Consider the following 20262-nt stretch of genomic DNA (forward strand, 5'->3'; position numbering starts at 1 on the left):
TGGGTGATTTCTCCATGATGAGTTATAGGTGTTTCCATAAGGTTCACCTAAGTAATTCACCTCTGCTATTGCAGGGTTCTCAGGATCATAAGCTTCTTCTTCAGAAGATGCCTCTTGAGTACTGTTGGATGCAGCTTGCATTCCATTCAGACTCTGAGAAATCATATTGACTTGCTGAGTCAATATTTTGTTCTGAGCCAATATGGCATTCAGAGTATCAATTTCAAGAACTCTCTTCTTCATAGGCGTCCCATTATTCACAGGATTCCTCTCAGAAGTGTACATGAACTGGTTATTAGCAACCATGTCAATGAGTTCTTGAGCTTCTGCAGGTGTTTTCTTTAGGTGAATGGATCCACCTGCAGAAGTATCCAATGACATCTTTGATAGCTCAGATAAACCATCATAGAATATATCCAGGATGGTCCATTCTGAAAGCATGTCAGAAGGACACTTTTTGGTCAACTGCTTGTATCTTTCCCAAGCTTCATAGAGGGATTCACCTTCTTTTTGTCTGAAGGTCTGAACATTCACTCTAAGCTTGCTCAGTTTTTGAGGAGGAAAGAACTTGGCTAAGAAAGCCGTGACCAGCTTATCCCAAGAATTCAGGCTATCTCTGGGTTGAGAATCCAACCACACTCTAGCTCTGTCTCGTACAGCAAAAGGGAAAAGCATGAGCCTGTAGACTTCAGGATCTACTCCATTAGTCTTAACAGTATCACATATCTGCAAGAATTCAGTTAAGAACTGAAAAGGATCTTCAGATGGAAGTCCATGAAACTTGCAGTTCTGCTGCATCAGAGAAACTAGCTGAGGTTTCAGCTCAAAGTTGTTTGCCCCAATGGCAGGAATGGAGATACTTCTTCCATGAAAATTGGAATTAGGTGTAGTAAAGTCACTAAGCATCCTCCTTGCATTATTATTATTTTTGGCTGCCATCTCCTCTTCCTGTTCGAAAATTTCTGAAAGGTTATCTCTGGATTGTTGTAATTTAGCTTATCTTAGTTTCCTTTTCAGAGTCCTTTCAGGTTCTGGATCTGCTTCAACAAGAATATTCTTGTCCTTGCTCCTACTCATATGACAAAGAAGAGGGCACAGAAAAAATAATAATAATAATAATAGGGATCCTTTACACCACAGTATAGAGGTCCCTGTGTGAGTAGAAGAAAGGAAGGGGACAAAGAATGTAATGTAAGGAAAGAAACACAAGGGTGAGGAGTGCAGAGATGTGAGGTGAGGAGATGTTAGTAGATGAATAAATAAATAGAATAAGATGAGAGAGGGAAACTTTCGAAAATAATTTTTGAAAAAGAGTTAGTGATTTTCGAAAATAGTTTTTGAAAAAGGTTAGTAATTTTCGAAAATTAAAATCCAAAATTAAAAAGAAGTTTTGAAAATGAGAGGGAGATATTTTCGAAAATTAGAGAGAGAGAGTTAGTTAGGTAGTTTTGAAAAAGGTAAGAAACAAACAAAAAGTTAGTTAGTTAGTTGAAACAAATTTTGAAAATCAATTTTGAAAAGATAAGAAGATAAGAAGTTAGAAAAGATATTTTGAAATCAAATTTTTGAAAAAGGTAAGATAAGAAGATATATATTTTTTTTTTGAAAAGATATGATTGAAATTAGTTTTGAAAAAGATTTGATTTTTAAAATCACAATTAATGACTTGATTCACAAGAAATCACAAGATATGATTCTAGAACTCAAAGTTTGAATCTTTCTTAACAAGCAAGTAACAAACTTGAAATTTTTGAATCAAAACATTAATTGATGATGTTATTTTCAAAAGTTATGTGATAGAGATAAGAAAAAGATTTTTGAAAAACATTTTTATAATTTTCGAAAATAACTAAGAAAAATGAAAAAGATTTGATTTTTGGAAAAGATTTTGAAAAAGATGAGATTTTTAAATTGAAAATTTGATTTGACTCATAAAAACAACTAGATTTTTAAAAATTTTTGAAAAAGTCAAATCTAATTTTTGAAATTTTAAGAGAGAAAAAGGGAAAGATATTTTTTTATTTTTGAATTTTTAATGATGAGAGAGAGAAACATGAAAATGATGCAATGCATGAGAATTTTAGATCAAAACATGTGATGCATGCAAGAATGCTATGAATGTCAAGATGAACACCAAGAACACTATGAAGATCATGATGAACATCAAGAACATATTTTTGAAAAATTTTTAATGCAAAGAAAACATGCAAGACACCAAACTTAGAAATCCTTAATGCTTAGGCACTAAGAATTCAAGAATGCATATGAAAAACACCATACAACACAAAACAAGAAAACATCAAGATCAAACAAGAAGACTTACCAAGAACAACTTGAAGATCATGAAGAACACTATGAATGCATGAATTTTCGAAAAATGCAAGATGAATATGCAATTGACACCAAACTTATAACATGACTCAAGACTCAAACAAGAACACAAAAATATTTTTGATTTTTATGATTTTATAAATTTTTTGTATTTTTTCGAAAATTATTATGAAAAATAAAAATAAGGATTCCAAAATTTTTAATATGAATTCCAGGAATCTTATGCTCTTTAGTCTAAAGCTCCAATCAAAGGGTCAGGCATGGCTTAATAGCCAGCCAAGCTTTAGTATGTTATTACATCCATTGAGGTGATTAGTTGAAGACCAATCCCAAAGCAGTTTGGGTATGGCTTTATAGCCAGAAAGGATTCAACATGTTACCATGAAACACTAGAATTCATTCTTAAAAATTCTGAAGAAAAAAATATTTTTGAAAACATTTTTATTTTAAATTTTTTTTTTCGAAAACAAAGGAGAAATTTTTGAAAGAATTTTTTTGAAAATAAAACAAAAAGAAAATTACCTAATCTGAGCAACAAGATGAACCGTCAGTTGTCCAAACTCGAACAATCCCCGGCAACGGCGCCAAAAACTTGGTGCACAAATTGTGATCTCTGGTAATGGCTCCAAAAACATGGTGCTTTGATCTTAATTCATAATTTGTCACAACTTCGATACAACTAACCAGCAAGTGCACTGGGTCGTCCAAGTAATAAACCTTACGTGAGTAAGGGTCGATCCCACGGAGATTGTTGGTATGAAGCAAGCTATGGTCACCTTGTAAATCTTAGTCAGGCGGATATAAAATAATTATGGAGTTTTCGAAAAAGGATAATATAATAAGGATAGAAATACTTATGTAAATCATTGGTGAGAATTTCAGATAAGCGCATAGAGATGCTTTCGTTCCTCTGAACCTCTGCTTTCCTGCTGTCTTCATCCAATCAGTCTTACTCCTTTCTATGGCTGGCTTTTTGTAAGGATGTCACCGGTGCCAATGGCTACTTTCAATCCTCTCAGGAAAATGGTCCAAATGCTCTGTCACAGCACGGCTAATCGTCTGGAGGCTTCACCCTTGTCGATGGTTGCATCCTATTCCTCTCTGTGAAAATGGTCCGATGCACTGTCACCGCATGGCTAATCATCTTTGAGGTTCTCGATCATACTGGAATAGAATTTACTATCCTTTTGCGTCTGTCACTACGCCCAGCACTTGCGAGTTTGAAGTTCGTCACAGTCATTCAATCCCAGAGTCCTACTCGGAATACCACGGACAAGGTTTAGACTTTCCAGACTCTCATGAATGCCGCCATCAATCTATCTTATACCACGAAGATTCTGATTAAGAGATCTAAGAGATACTCATTCAATCTAATGTAGAACGGAAGTGGTTGTCAGGCACGCGTTCATAGGGAATGATGATGATTGTCACGTTCATCACATTCAGGTTAAAGTGCGAATGAATATCTTAGAAGCGAAATAAGATGAATTGAATAGAAAACAGTAGTACTTTGCATTAATCTTTGAGGAACAGCAGAGCTCCACACCTTAATCTATGGAGTGTAGAAACTCTACCGTTGAAAATACATAAGTGATAATGGAGTTCATTGGTCTCGGCCCTAGATGGGGAACCGGAGTAACCAAGACCGTGAATACAATGATAAAAAGTTCTATTTATAATAAACTAGTCACTAGGGTTTACAGAAGTAAGTAATTGATGCATAAATTCACTTCCGGGGCCCACTTGGTGTGTGCTTGGGCTGAGCTTGAGTGTTGCACGTGTAGAGGTCCTTCTTGGAGTTGAACGCCAGCTTTTGTGCCAGTTTGGGCATTGAACTCCACTTTGCAACTTGTTTCTGGCGCTGGACGCCAGAATTGGGCAGAGAGCTGGCGTTGAACGCCAGTTTGCATCATCTAAACTTGGGCAAAGTGTGGACTATTATTTATTGCTGGAAAGCCCTGGATGTCTACTTTCCAATGCAATTGGAAGCGTGCCATTTTGAGTTCTGCAGCTCCAGAAAATCCACTTTGAGTGCAGGGAGGTCAGAATCCAACAGCATCAGCAGTCCTTCTTCAACCTCTGAATCTGATTTTTGCTCAAGTCCCTCAATTTCAGCCAGAAAATACCTGAAATCACAGAAAAACACACAAACTCATAGTAAAGTCCAGAAATGTGAATTTAACATAAAAACTAATGAAAACATCCCTAAAAGTAACTAGATTCTACTAAAAACATACTAAAAACAATACCAAAAAGCGTATAAATTATCCGCTCATCAAAGCCTGTTCTTTAGGGTGTGCTATTTTTTATGTTGTTTTTGATTCTGCTTTAATTCTGTAGCTGTTTTTATGACTCCACGTGATCATCAACCTAAAGAAAACATAACATGGCAATGGAAAACAAATGTCTATAAAAAAAATATAATTAAATAACATTGGGTTGCCTCCCAATAAGCGCTTCTTTAATGTCAATAGCTTGACAGTGAGCTCTTAGAGAGCTTCACAGAGACTCAGAGCTTAATGGTGGCCTCCCAACACCAAACTTAGAAGTTGAGTGTGGGGGCTCTGTTTGACTTTGTATTGAGAGAAGCTTTTCATGCTTCCTCTCCATGGTTACAGAAGAAGATCCTTGAGCCTTAAACACAAGGTAGTTCTCATTCAATTGAAGGACTAACTCTCCTCTGTCTACATCAATCACAGCCCTTGCTGTGGCTAGGAAGGGTCTTCCAAGGATAATGGATTCATCCTCATCCTTCTCAGTGTCTAGGATTATGAAGACAGCAGGGATGTACATGCCTTCAACCTTCACTAAGACATCCTCTACAAGTCTATAAGCCTGTTTCATTGATTTGTCTGCCATCTCTAGTGAGATTCTTGCAGCTTGTACCTCAAAGATCCCCAGTTTCTCCATTACAGAGAGTGTAATGAGGTTTATTCCTGACCTCAGGTCACACAGAGCCTTCTCAAAGGTCATGGTGCCTATGGTACAAGGTATTAAGAACCTTCTGGGATCCGGTTTCTTCTGAGGTAATTTCTGTTGAACCAAGGCATTTAGTTTCATGATTGCTCCTAGATACCGAGCTACTTGCTCTTCAACAATATCTTCATCCTCATCAGAGGAAGAATCTTCATCAGAGCTCATGAACTGCAGCATTAAGTTCCATGGAATCTCTATGGTCTCTATATGAGCCTCAGATTCCTTTGATTCCTCAATAGGAAACTCCTTATTGGTCAGTGGACGTCCAGCAAGGTCTTCCTCACTGGAAATCACTACCTTTTTACTCTCTCCAGGTTTGGCCACTTTGGATATAGTTGGGAGAGTACTAGGAGGAGTTTCAATAACTCTTTTACTCAACTGACCCACTTGTGTCTCCAGATTTCTGATGGAGGACCTTGTTTCAGTCATGAAACTGAGAGTGGTCTTAGATAGATCAGAGACTATGGTTGCTAAGTCAGAGAGGCTATGCTTAGAATTATCTGTCTGTTGCTGAGAAGATGATGGAAATGGCTTGCCATTACCAAACCTATTTCTCCCACGATTATTATTATTGAAGCCTTGTTGAGGCTTCTGTTGATCCTTCTATGATAAATTTGGATTATTCCTCCATGAAGGATTGTAAGTGTTTCCATAGGATTCTCCCATGTAATTCACTTCTTCCATTCCATGATTCTCAGGGTCATAAGTTTCTCCTTCAGAAGAGGCTTCTTTAGTACTGCCGGATGCAGCTTGCATTCCAGTCAGTTTCTGAGAAATCATATTAACTTGCTGAGTCAATATTTTATTCTGAGCTAATATGGCATTCAGAGTATCAATCTCAAGAACTCCTTTCTTCTGAGTTATCCCATTATTCACAGGATTTCTTTCAAAAGTGCACATGAATTGGTTATTTGCAACCATCTCAATGAGTTCCTGGGCTTCTGCAGGGGTTTTCTTTAGATGAAGAGATCCACCAGCAGAGTGGTCCAATGACATCTTAGACAATTCAGACAGACCATCATAGAATATACATAAGATGCTCCATTTTGAAAGCATGTTAGAAGGACACCTTCTGATCAATTTCTTGTATCTTTTCCAAGCTTCATAGAGGGATTCACCTTCCTTCTGTCTGAAGGTTTGGACTTCTACTCTAAGCTTGATCATCTTTTGAGGTAGAAAGAATTTAGCCAAGAAAGCATTGACCAACTTTTTCCAAGAGTTCAGGCTTTCTTTAGGTTGTTAGTCCAATCATATCCTAGCTCTGCCTCTTACAGCAAAGTGGAAAAGTATAAGTCTGCAGACCTCGGGATTAACCTCATTGGTCTTAACAGTGTCACTGATTTGCAAGAATTCAGCTAAGAATTGATGAGGATCTTCCAATGGAAGTCCATGAAACTTGCAATTCTGCTGCATTAGAGAAACTAATTGAGGCTTAAGCTCAAAGTTGTTTGCTCCAATTGCAGGAATTGAGATGCTTTTTCCATAGAAGTCGGAAATTGGTGCAGTAAAGTCACCAAGCATCTTCCTTGCATTTCCACCATTGTTTTTGGGTTCGGCTGCCATGTCTGCTTCTTTTTCAAAATTTTTTGTAAGGTCCTCTCCAGAGTGTTGTGCTTTAGTTTCTCTTAGCTTCCTCTTCAGAGTCCTTTCCGGTTTAGGATCAGCTTTAACAAGAATGTCCTTATCCTTGTTCCTGCTCATATGAAAAGGAAGAGAACAGAAAAGAAGAGGAATCCTCTATGTCACAGTATAGAGATTCCTTTTTGTGTCAAAGGAAAAGAAGAATAGAATGAAGAAGGAAGAAGAAGAAATTCGAACACAGAGAGAGAAAGAGGGTTCGAATTATTAGATGAGTAGAAGAGAAGTGTTAGTGAATAAATAAAATAAATAGAAAGAGATGAGAGAGAGAGAGAGTATTTGAATATTAATTAAAAGAAAAGAAAAATATTTTTGTTTTTATTTTACTCATAAGTTAGAATTCAAAATTTAAGAAAAGAAATAAAAGCAAATTGAAAACTAAATAAATTAATTAATTAAAAAGATTTTTGAAAAATTTGTTAGCTAGTTTTCGAAATTAATGAGAGAGAAAAGTAGTTAGGTGGTTTTGAAAAAGATAAGAAATAGTAAACTTTTTAAAATTAAAACAAACAAGTCAAGTGGTTAATTGAAAAAGATTTGAAAATAAATTTTGAAAAAGATAAGAAGTTAGAAAAAGATTTTGAAATTAAAATTTTAAAAAGATATGATTGAAATTTTTTTAAAAAAGAATTGAAAAAGAAATTAAAAAGATTTGATTTTAAAAATTAAAGTTGATGACTTGATTAACAAGAAACTAAAAGATACGATTCTAGAATTTAGAAATTGAACCTTTCTTAATAAGAAAGTAACAAACTTGAAATTTTTGAATCAAAACATTAATTGTTAGCAAGGATTTTCGAAAATATGAAATAAAATTTAAGAAAAAGATTTTGAAAAATTTATTTAAGAAATTCGAAAATATTAAGAAAAAAATGAAAAAGATTTGATTTTTGAAAAAGATTTGAAAAGATAAAATTTTCAATTTGAAATTTTGACTTGACTAACAAGAAACAAGTAAATTTTAAAAATTATTGACCAAGTCAACTCAAAATTTCGAAAATTATGAGAAGAATAAGGAAAATATATTTTTTTGACTTTTGAATTTTTAATGAGGAGAGAGAAAAATAACAAAATGAAACAAAACATAAAAATTTAAGATCAAAACAAATAATGCATGCAAGAACACTTTGAATTTCTAGATGAACACCAAGAACACTTTGAAGATCATGATGAACATCAAGAACATATGTTTGAAAATTTTTTTGGAAAAGAAAGACATGCAAGACACCAAACATAGAAATTTTAAAACTTTAGACACTAATAATTTGAAAATGCATATGAAAAACAAGAAAAGACACAAAACAAGAAAAATTAAAGATCAAACAAAGAAAATCATCAAGAACAACTTGGAGATCAAAGAAGAACACAATGCATGAATTTTCGAAAATCTAAGAAAAATTAAAAACATATAGTTGACACCAAACTTAAAATTTGACACTAGACTCAAACAAGTAACACAAAAATTTTTTTTTTTGGTTTTATGATTTTATTAAATTTTTTTTGTATTTTTTTCGAAAATAAAAATAAAAAGCTTAAACATAAAATAAAATTACCCAATCTAAGCAACAAGATGAAACTTCAGTTGTTCAAACTCGAACAATCTCTGGCAACGACGCCAAAAACTTGGTGCACGGAATTGTGATCACATTTTTCACAACTCCGATACAACTAACCAGCAAGTGCACTGGGTTGTCCAAGTAATAAATCCTTACGCGAGTAAGGGTCGATCCCACAGAGATTGGCGGCTTGAAGCAAGCTATGGTCATCCTGTAAATCTTAGTCAGGCGGATTCAATTGGTTATGAGTTTTGATAATTGAACGATAAATAAAACGTAAATTAAAATAAAGATACTTATGTAATTCATTGGTGGGAATTTCAGATAAGCGTTTGGAGATGCTTTGTTGCTTCTGAACCTCTGCTTTCCTATTGTCTTCATCCAATCATGCGTGCTCCCTTCCATGGCAAGCTGTATGTTGGTGGATCACCGCTGTCAATGGCTACCATCCATCCCCTTTGATGAAACCAGGTACGGTTTCTGCATGGCTAATCAACTGTCGGATTTCTTGTCTCGGATGAAAAATACCAGGCACAGCTAATCATCTGTCGGTTCCCACTTGTGTCGGAATAGGATCTCTCTATCCTTTTGCACACTGTTACTGCGCCCAACATTCGTGAGTTTGAAGCTCGTCACAGTCATCCTGTCCGAGATCCTACTCGGAATACCACAGACAAGGTTTAGACTTTTCGGATCTCAGGAATGCTGCCAATTGGTTCTAGCCTATACCACGAAGGTTCTAATCTCACAGACTCGGTCCGTGGATTAGAGACCCAAGAGATTATACTCCGGCTGTCGTCCAATGACTACGTTGAACATCATGTAGACCGCTTGTGGTTGTCAGGCACGCGGATCTTGGCTAAGCGAGTAACGAAGATAGTGGGTGATTGTCACAGGTCACCCCTTCATTCTGACTTAACTGAATTAAGTACAAGAGTATATCTTGGAGAAGAAGTAAGCGTGAATTGAAAGAGAAACAATAGTACTTGCATTAATTCATGAAGAACAGCAGAGCTCCGTACCTTAATCTATGAGGTGTAGAAACTTCACCGTAGAAAATACATAAGAGAAAAAGGTCTAGGCATGGCCGTGTGGCCAGCCTCCCAAATGTAACATAAAATTCCCAAAATAAGGAATTAGATGTGAATACAATAGTAAAAAGTGCTATTTATACTAAACTAGTTACTAAGGATTACAAAAAATAAGTAACTAAATGCAGATAGTGCAGAAATCCACTTTCGGGGCCCACTTGGTGTGTGCTTGGGCTGAGCATTGAGCTTTACACGTGCATAGGCCTTTTCTAGAGTTAAACGCCAGCTTGGATGCCAGTTTGGGCGTTTAACTCCAGTTCTGGTGCCAGTTCTGGCGTTTTACGCCAGAAAAGGGTCTTTGGCTGGCATTTAGACGCTAGTTTGGGCCATCAAATCTCGGGAAAAGTATGGACTATTATACATTGCTGGAATGCCCAAGATGTCTACTTTCCAACAAAATTGAGAGTGCGCCAATTCGGCTTCTGTAGTTCTAGAAACTCCACTTCGAGTGCGGAAGGGTCAGAATCCAACAACATCTGCAGTCCTTTCTCAACCTCTTAATAAGACTTTTGCTCATATCCCTCAATTTCAGCCAGAAAATACCTGAAATTATATAGAAACACACAAACTCATAGTAAAGTCCAGAAATGTGATTTTTGCATAAAAACTAATAAAGATATAATAAAAAGTAACTAAAACATGCTAAAAACTACCTAAAAACAATGCCAAAAATGGTATAAATTATCTGCTCATCAGCTGCCATCTAGGAAGCCTTTTGAGTTTTCAATGCTTTAATCTGAATGATATATTAACTCTGCTTGTGACGATATGTTTTTCAACCTTTGTTTGGAGGGGGATGCTCTTCAACCTTTATATAGGCGCTTTGGGTTTCCTGGGTTTAACACCCTTTGAGGTGGGGTTTGCCTTGGTTTCCCTTGCGGTGGCTACCTCAGCTGTATCGTCTTTGTGATTTGTCGTCCAAGCTCTTTAGTCAAATTCCAAACAACTTTTTAGATAGTGTTCATGTGTGAAACTTTTTTAGTATGTTTGGATGACTTTTTATGCTTTTACCTTTTGAGTAATATCTCCTTTCACGAGTCTTGTACCCTTTTTGGCTAGGCGCTTCGACCCTTAGGCTCTTTGACCTTTTGGACTCTTACCTATTCTCTTTTTTGTATTTATCTCTTTAGGTCATCCCTTTTTGGTGTCGACCTGTATGCCTTTACTATCCTGGCTTTCAGTCGTATTCCAATCAACTTTTTAGGTAGTGTTCCTATGGGAACCTTTTCTTTATAGTTGGTTTGGACGACTTTTTAGCCTTCTTCTGACTTGTGCTTTTGCTTTTTAAGTAATGTCTTTTTTCGAGACTTTGTACCTTTCAGCTAAGCACTTGGCTTTTTAACCTTTCTTTGGCCTTTTTTGTCCCTTTTTAGTGATCCTTTCATTGGTCCGACTTCTCTGTCGGGCCTTCTTAATTTATTTTTAGTAATCCCATTTTTAGTTAGACCTCGTCAGGTCACTTTTTATGGGTTACTTTTTATAACTTCTTGCATTAACTTACTTCTATCGCTTCACCTTGCCGACCTCTTTGTAATCAAGCGATGAATTTTTGCATTTTATGAGCTTAGATTAATGCGTCTTGGTAGGAAACTTTTTAGGGAATTGATAGCTTTCATAAAAACATAAATAAAGGTGTGTACATATGAGTGTTTACCCTTCTAGGTTGGGTAGTTTTTTAGATATCGGCATGGCGCCTCGTTAAAAAACTTTTTTAGGAAAAAGAGTGCGCCTTGACCTAAGATCTTTACTATTTTCTAGCTATAGTACCTTCTTAGGCTACAGGCATGCCATGACCTTGGTAGCTCTTGCCCTTCAAGGTCGGACACCTTATAGTAGCCTTTTCCTAGTACTTCTGTAACTTGGTATGACCCTTTCCAGTTAGTTACTAGCTTCCCTTCTCCAGACCGACCTGCTCCGATGTCATTTTGGATTAAGATGAGATCGTTGGTGGTGAAGTTTCGTTGGATTACCTTTCGATTATACCTTAGAGCCATTCAACGCTTTAGGGCTTCCTCTTTGATCCAAACTCTTTCTCAAACTTCTGAAAGTAGGTCGAGCTCTTCCTTTTGAGCTTGCGAGTTGGTATCTTCGTTGTAGAGGATCACTCTAGGGGTCCTTCATCTACATCCACGGGAATCATTGCCTCCATTCCGTAGGCAAGTCGGAATGGTGATTTTCCGGTGGTGGAGTGTGGTGTTGTCTGGTATGCCCATAGGACTTGCAGGAGCTCTTTGGCCCAAGCTCCCTTGGCCTCCTTTAGTCTCCGTTTTAACCCAGCCAATATGACTTTGTTGGCGGCTTCCGCCTGTCCATTGGCTTGTGGGTGTTCTACAGAGGTGAACTAGTGCTTAATTTTCAAATCAGCCACCAGGTTTCTAAAGCCTGTATCGGTGAATTGAGTTCCATTGTCTGTGGTAATAGTGTATGGGACCCCAAATCATGTGACAATCTTTCTGTACAAGAACTTTCGACTTCTTTGAGCGGTGGCATTGGCTAAAGGTTCAGCCTCGATCCACTTTGTGAAATAGTCTATTCATACAATGAGGAACTTGACTTGCCCTGATCCCTGAGGGAAAGGTCCGAGGAGGTCGAGCCTCCACTTTGCGAATGGCCAGGGTGAAGTAACACAAATGTGGTGCGATGTGAAAGTTGGTGTACTTCTGACATGGGGGGCATGTTTTAACGAACTCTGTTGCTTCCTTTTGCAAGGTTGGCCAGTAAAAACCAGCTCGGAGTACCTTTTTGGAAAGAGGTTGTGCCCCGAGGTGGTTGCCGCACATGCCACTGTGGACTTCCTCAAGAACTTCCCTCATAGCGAAGATCGGGATGCATTTTAGGAGGGGTGAAGAGATTCCTCTCCTATATAGGACGTCATGCACTATGGTGTAGTATTGTGCTTCTCGTACTAGCCTTTTTGCCTCCTTTTTATCCGCGGGGAGTGTTTCAGATTTGAGGTAACTAATTATAGGAGTCATCCACCCTTGGTCCTGGTCTGATATGCTTAAGACTTTCTTTTCTTCCAAGGTTGACGGATTTTATAGTGTTTCCTGGATGAGGCTTCTATTAGTGCCCCCTGGTTTGGTACTGGCTAGTTTTGAAAGGGCATCAGCTCGGGCATTTTGTTTCCGAGGTATATGTCGGACCTCATATCCCCTAAATTGTTCGAGCTGTTCTCTGGTTTTGTTTAGGTATTTCTTCATGGTGGGATCCTTAGCTTGGTAGCTCCCTTCTATTTGCGAGGTGACTACTTCTGAATCGCTGAAAATGGTAAGCTTTTGAGCTCCTACCTCCATAGCCAGCTTCAAACCAGCTAGTAGGGCCTCGTATTCTGCTTGGTTATTTGAGGCAGGGAATTTGAACTTTAATGAGAGCACGATTTGGGTTTCCTGATCGCACTCTAAAATGGCACTTGTGCCACTCCCGGTTTTGTTCGAGGAACCATCTACGTAAAGGCTCCACTATGTGGGGGCGCCCGGGGTGTCAGTGTACTTTACGATGAAGTCGGCCAGGTACTGAGACTTGATAGCCGTCCGAGCTTCATATTTGAGTTCAAATTCGGATAACTCGACCACCCACTGTAGGATTCTTCCAGCTAAGTCTGTTTTCTGCAAGATACCTTTTATGGGCTGGTTGGTCCGTACTTTGATGGTGTGAGCTTGGAAATATGGTCGGAGTCATCGAGAAGTGAGTATAAGGGCGTAGGCGAACTTTTCTATCTTTTGATAGTTTAGTTCAGCCCCTTGTAGAGCTTTACGGATGAAGTAGATGGGTTGTTGCCCATTTTCGTCTTTTTTGACTAGTGCTGAAGCTATTGCCAGACATCCTACGGTAAGGTATAGGATTAGCTCTTCACCTTCTGGGTTAGGATGGGTGGTTGCCCCAGGAATGTCTTGAAGTCTTGGAAGGATTTTTCACATTCTGGGGTCCATTCAAACCTCTTTCCTTTCCTTAGTGTTGCGTAGAAAGGAAGAGACATTAATGCCGATCCAGCTAGGAATCTAGACAGAGTTGCCATTTGTCCATTGAGCTGCTGGACCTCCTTAACACAGGTCGGGCTTTTCATGCTAAGTATGGCCTGGCACTTATCCGGATTTGCTTCAATCCCCCTTTGAGTGAGCATGAAGCCTAAGAACTTGCCAGCTTCTACTACGAAGGTGCACTTTGTGGGGTTAAGTCTCATCTCATGCTTTCTTATGGTGTTGAACACTTCAGTTAGGTCGGATAACAACGTTTCCTCTCTTTGTGTCTTTACCAGCATGTTGTCTACATAAACCTCCATCAGCTTTCCAATGTGATTGGCAAACACTTTGTTCATCAATCTTTGATATGTAGCCCCTGCATTCTTGAGGCCGAAGGGCATGACTACGTAGCAGTAGTTTGCTCTTGGGGTTAGTAATGAGGTTTTCTCTGCGGGTTGATACATCGAGATTCGGTTGTATTCTGAATAAGCATCCATGAAGGAGAGGTACTTGTATCCCAATGAAGCATCGACTAATGTGTCTATATTCAGGAGTGGATAAGGATATTTTAGGCAGGCTTTGTTGAGGTCAGTGTAGTTAGTGCACATCCGCCGCTTTCCAGTTGACTTTTTGACCAATACTACATTGGCTAGCCATAATGGATATTTTACCTCTCTTATGAACCCTGCCTCCAACAAGGCCTGTACCTGCTCCTCTACGGCTTGCAACCTCTCTGGACCAAGCTTTCTACATTTCTGTTGTGCTGGCCGAGACCCAGGATATATGGCTATCTTATGACACATTAGTCCATGATCGATACCGGGCATGTCAGCGGCCTTCCATACAAAGAGATTTGATATGTTTGTTAGTTAGTTACAATGAACTCCATGATGACCTATTTATAAGCTCCATAAGTTGATTCTAGATAATTTCAAATCTTAGATATTTCTAGATACTAATCTTAAATCTTTCTCCTACTTGATTTATTTACTTAACTTTTAGACTTCTCCATTATAATATCTAGATATTTATTCACTACAAAAAAATTTGGTAATTACGGTAATTTTTTAGGGTTATTACGGTGGTTTGAACCATCATTATTACCTTGAATGGTGCTCAAGAAAAAACGTCATAGTTTGAAGCGTCATTTCGTTAATACGGCAGTTTTCGAAAAACTGCCACAATTACCTGGTTAAAACAGCAGTTTTTGAGTTGGGTTAAAATGGCAATTCAAACCGCCGTTATTTCTAGATAAAATAGCATTTTGTGTTGGTTAAAATGGTGTTTTCTGGTTGGTTAAAATGGCGGTTTTAAACCGCCATTAATTACAAATAAAATGGCTTTTTTTATTGGTTAAAATGGTATTTCATGTTGTTTAAAACGGCAGTATTTATTTTTTAAAAATGGTAGTTTAAAACCGCTGTTTTTACTGAGTTAATATGGCATTTTAATTGTTTAAAATGGCAGTTACAAGCTGTCATTTTTACTGGATAAAAGTGACATTTTTTATAGTTTAAAAAGACATTTTTAACCGTCATTTTTACTACGTTAAACAAATAAATTTTTATTTAAAATTTTACAATAACAAAAAATTATAAGCTATAAACAAAATATTACATAACTCATAAATAAAGTATTAAACATAATATATAATATTTTAATATTAAAAATCAAAAGTAATAACTCCTATACAAATAAAGTATCAAATAAAGTATCAAACATAACATAATATGATTCAATTTACATGGCAATTTTAACAAAAATAATGAACAAGGAAAGAAGGAAAAAGGAGTACAAAACACCCTGGTTTTTAGATAGACGTGGAAATAGATTCTTTTCCTCCATGCGCTTGAATAGTGGAAATAGATTATTTTCCTCCATGCGTTTGAATAATAGCTTCCAGGAGTTTAATATCATTATCATGCTTTACAATTTCTTCTTGCTTTGCACGTAACTCTACCATGTGCAGCTCAAACACCTCTACAATGAAAATCAAATATTACCTTTGCTCATAAGAGACAAACAAAGTTTCATTCAATTTCTGACTGCGAATCCCAAAATCTACCCCTTCTCTCCATCCAAAATAGGATTTGAAACTAAGAACCCCAGGTTGAAGTCTCCAGGAACAATGGCATCAACATAATTTCGAAAATTCAAGGCATGGCTACTACATCAGTGTGTAACTAAATGTGGACTTAATTACTCTCTAATGGAAATTAACAACTTAATTAATTTCTTCAATCAAAACAACATGCATAGCTCATTCATATTGAAGGACAACAGAAAAAAAAATGAGTTACTCTAGATTAAAATAGGCATTTGCAAATTATGATTATTGTTCGAGTTCTAAGGATTCATGGTGAACATACTTGTGGTGTTCTCAAACTCTTTGGTAACCTCTTGCGCATGCAATTCAGAAGCACTCTGTGCCGCTTCAGCTTGTCGCTTCTCAGAGCGAGCACGGGCAGCTGCAGTGATGGGGGCATCAAGCTCTCGTTCCATTATTGTCGACGAAAATGGCCTTCTCCAGATGAAGCTTCAATAGAGAAGGACTAAAAAGTTAATTTACCTTCTTTAGCCCATCGTTGTAGTGTTTCATTGCAGTTAATGTGTATAGAAAACATAGTCTCCATAAAGTACCGTCTCACTTTCCTGCGATATCTGGAAGAATGCCCAGAAAACAAATGGAAGTATTATTAAGAAATTGATATATGGTTACAAATCATAATTGGGAGAAAAAGACTCAATAGTATCCATTCTTCCACAGGTTCAATGCCTCCCTTAGCGCCTCTAACAAACATGTTCCTTTCCCTTTGATGTCACATAGAATTTGATTAGTAAAAACAAGGAAATTTAAGCAACAACAACAACAACAACAACAACAACAATAATAATCTAATAATGTAATGCCATAAACTATAATAAAAAAAAAGTTAAATGAAAAAAATGATGCTGACTTACTTTTTTTCATCTTTACCACCTTCAGGTAAAGAGGGCTCTTCGTCTTTACAACCTTTAGGTAAAGGGGGATCACAAGGCTTTTGTCTTTGATTTCAAACAGAATTGATTTTTGAGAAAAAGAATATTAAAAAAAAGTCAAGATTATACAAATCCAGGAGAAAAGGAAAAGAAGATGTAGAATTTAATTATGTGGCACACCTTGAAAGATTCATTGTCTGTTTTGAAACTTATTCCTAGAACATACTTTAGCCACACGAAAAATCTTCTATATACAAAAAAAATGATAAATAAAATAAAATAAAATTAAAAATTATAAAAGAAGTAGTGGAAAATGGAAGGTACCCGAAGTTCCATTCAACACAAACATAAGGACCAATGTGAAGATGAGAGTAGAGACCAGCTTTTTGTATTATCTTCATGAATCTCACCAGAACATATCTCCGTTCAAAAGTGAACTGGGTTAAGTAGCATGATGAAAATACAATAAACAAAGATCAAATGAGAGAGAGAAACACAGAAGAAAAAATAAAACATGATAATAATTCAGAAGAAGAGAGTGGTATGGTACATTATTATGGGAAGACTCATGAATATTCCAGAACACACAGGTTCTAATCACATCTATTCCTCCATTTTTTGCCTTTTGAATTAGATCTTCCCTTAGATCTGCACATGTGCATCACTACCGCATCATGTTTCTTCACTTGTCCTTCAAATCAACCATTTTCTTTTCTTCTTAGTTGCATTTCATTGGGCATGTTTTTTATTGAATCATTCCACTACAAAGTTAAAGAAATAATTAAGATGCCAATGCAAAGATATCTATATAAGTACAAACTGAATGCCTAAACCAAGAAACCTAAAGAAATTATAAACAAAATGAATGCAATATGACAAGAAATTGTAAGGCAAAATTAATTAAAAAATTAGAAGAGGTAGCATGTAATCATACACAAAAACCAGAAGACTAATGCACTGAATATTTGGGAGTCATAGAATTTACCTTTCAAATCTTGCACTTGAAAAAGTTAGGACATATAAACAATTTTCTTTGCTTTAGCATCTTAAGAGTATGCACACCTCAAAAAATAAGATTATGAAAAATATATATATATATATATATATATATATATATATATATATATATATGCTTTATTTGAGTTTTTGCTAGATAACAATTAAAAACAAAATTGGATGCAAAATTTTGTTCCTACTAGTTCTTAAAAATAAGATAGGAATAACTATGCTTCATTAATTGATTTTTTTTTTACCTGTTTTTGCTTTTGTGAGGATCACTTGTCCCCCAAACCTCATGTAATTCTTCTAAGCTTTATTATATTCTTTTTATCAAAGTTAAACAGTAAAACTTTGTCAAAAACTTTTAAAGAACAGAGAGCAAGCTAGAAAGTAGCATTAGACACAGGGTTTGAATAATCTTTTTTGTTTCACCTATAAAAGAATAAATTTATTTAGGAAGTAAACAAATAGAAGTACGAAATATTGAACGAAAGAAAACAATTATAGAGTTTACAACTATGTAATTCTATAAAAATATTAAAATATTATACAAATTGCAGGGATAAAACACATAGCTAACCTTAAAACTTCTTATGTCTTTAGTCTCCCTAGGTTCTGGACTCACAGTTGCATGCCTCAACTTTCCTTTTTCTATAAAGTAAATTTTTTCGTAGGGAATAAATTTTTAAGAAAGAACTCATCAAACTGACAAAATACACATCAACTTGTGTTTTTCAAAAGTTGAGCATGTCAACTACTTTACATCAAAATTGTAAGAAAATTTTAAATTTAAATACCTGCTGCACTAATTCTCCCACTTAATGCAAGGAATGGGCAAGAACTGACTTTTTAACATTTGAAATTCCAATTAACATCACTGTTGCAGTATAATTAGCATGACTAGTTTTTCTCAATTCTCTCACTTGCCGCTGTATAAGGCCCAAAAGCTTTACAAAGGAAAAAGTCCAATTAGTAATTCATGAACAACTAGGAAATCAGTATCAATAAAATAAGAAGATCAATATAGATGTATCAAAATTATGCTCTATTTAGCACATTTTATGGTTGTCATATTTCTATTGTAGAATATGCACAAGATCTTTTTCCCTTTTCTTTTGTATATTTTATGTTTTCATGAAAGAATTATTTTGTAAGTGCATGAGAAACAAAAGATAACAAAGCAGGACATTGTATACTGCCTGCCAACAAGATGAGGTTGGGAGCAACCTTTAATGAATATATAGACAATGAAAGAGAAGATTTCAGCCAATTCAAGACAATTTTACCTTATGTGACTTTCTCTGATATCACCATTTAAATTGGTGAGTAAATTATATATAACGGTTGATATATCCACTAACAAGAAAGTGGAACGAATTCATATTCCCTACAAAATCAGTAGCAAACTGTCAGATGTTTCCATAGAGAATGCTGAGTGCTTAAGAATCCTAAATTGCCTTTTTTCATCTATGCTTGAGGCTCAGAAAATAGTGCTGATTGGTCATATTTTGATCTTGAACTGGAGGTATTGACAGCCATTTACGGGTTACCAAGGAAATAGGCTAAGGAATTGAACATTGCGCAGTAGGAGCGGTGGGCTTTGTAAATGATAGTTATATAAACAGGATTTGATTGTGTGGAAAGTGCTTTATTCCAAATGCATTTATTCAAATATGGAATGTTCTTTACTAAGCTGCGTTTGAGACAAGGGATAGGGTGCAACTCGACACTAAGACAGACACACAAGTATTCTTCCTTCTAATATGTGCATTGAGAAAGTGTATTTCAGTCCCTCCATGTGATTTGCTGTTTCTGTCTCTCTGACTCAGTGCTACCAAACATCTTTGCATACCAAAAATGGCATTTCTACAAGAATGTTAATAGAATTTCAAATAATTTGGTTGAGACTTTAATCACTCCACGCTTTCAAAATTAAAAAGTATAATAACTCTAGTAAATTCCTTAAAAAATTTTTCTACAAACAGAAAATATAAAGAAGAATATCTACAGTTCACAGTGCATGTAATACCAGGAGAAAATAAGTATTCACATGATTTTACTCAATCCTATAATTACGAAGAAATTCAGTAAGAACTTACTCAATTTCTTCTAATAATCCCCAATTTCTGACCTAAAAATAAATTGAACAAGGAAAAAAATTTAAAACCTGGCATTAAATAAAATAAGTAGCAACAGTTAGGATAGAACAATCAAAACCTGGAATTAAACAAAATAAGGTCAATGAGGAGAAGAGAAGCTCGAAGAACAGAAACTAATAGAATACCTCGCAGATCGCATCAATAGAAGCAAATATGCCATCGGAGGAGAAGCATTGATGGAGGTGACATCAATGGAGGGGGAGAATCATTGATGGAGGAGAAGCTTGTAGAGCAGCAGCGATATCGTTTTCAAGTTCTGCCACACCAACACAACTCTTACATGCACAGACGCTCTATACTTCTCTCACTCTCATTTGGAATTAGACATGGATCAGAGAAGTTAAATTTTTTAAAACTGGTTTAAAACATAATGGCGGTTAAAATCGCCAGAATCATAAAAAAATTGCCGCTAACTAAAGTTGAATTGTGGCAGCCACATAAACCACCGTAATTCATAGATATTATGGCATTTTTATGAAACTGCCTTAATTTTAATATCATTTTATAACCTTTTTTGTAGTGTGATAAACCACTATTTTATGATATATTTTGGATTAAATTAAGTAGATTTTAT

The 20262-nt window shown here is 36.1% G+C and overlaps 2 non-coding genes across 2 annotated transcripts; both read left to right on the forward strand.

Annotated features, from left to right (window-relative positions):
- Positions 1 to 435: 435 nt before the first annotated feature.
- On the forward strand, positions 436 to 543 carry LOC148547850 (small nucleolar RNA R71). Its single transcript, XR_015898080.1, has one exon. It is a non-coding gene; the product is annotated as a small nucleolar RNA R71 (small nucleolar RNA).
- Positions 544 to 6357: 5814 nt separating this feature from the next.
- Positions 6358 to 6465, forward strand: LOC148547851 (small nucleolar RNA R71). The gene has a single exon (XR_015897771.1). It is a non-coding gene; the product is annotated as a small nucleolar RNA R71 (small nucleolar RNA).
- Positions 6466 to 20262: the final 13797 nt, after the last annotated feature.

This window comes from Arachis ipaensis, chromosome B8 (assembly GCF_059453495.1).
Source record: "Arachis ipaensis isolate K30076 ecotype BB chromosome B8, ASM5945349v1, whole genome shotgun sequence".
Lineage (NCBI taxonomy): Eukaryota > Viridiplantae > Streptophyta > Magnoliopsida > Fabales > Fabaceae > Arachis > Arachis ipaensis.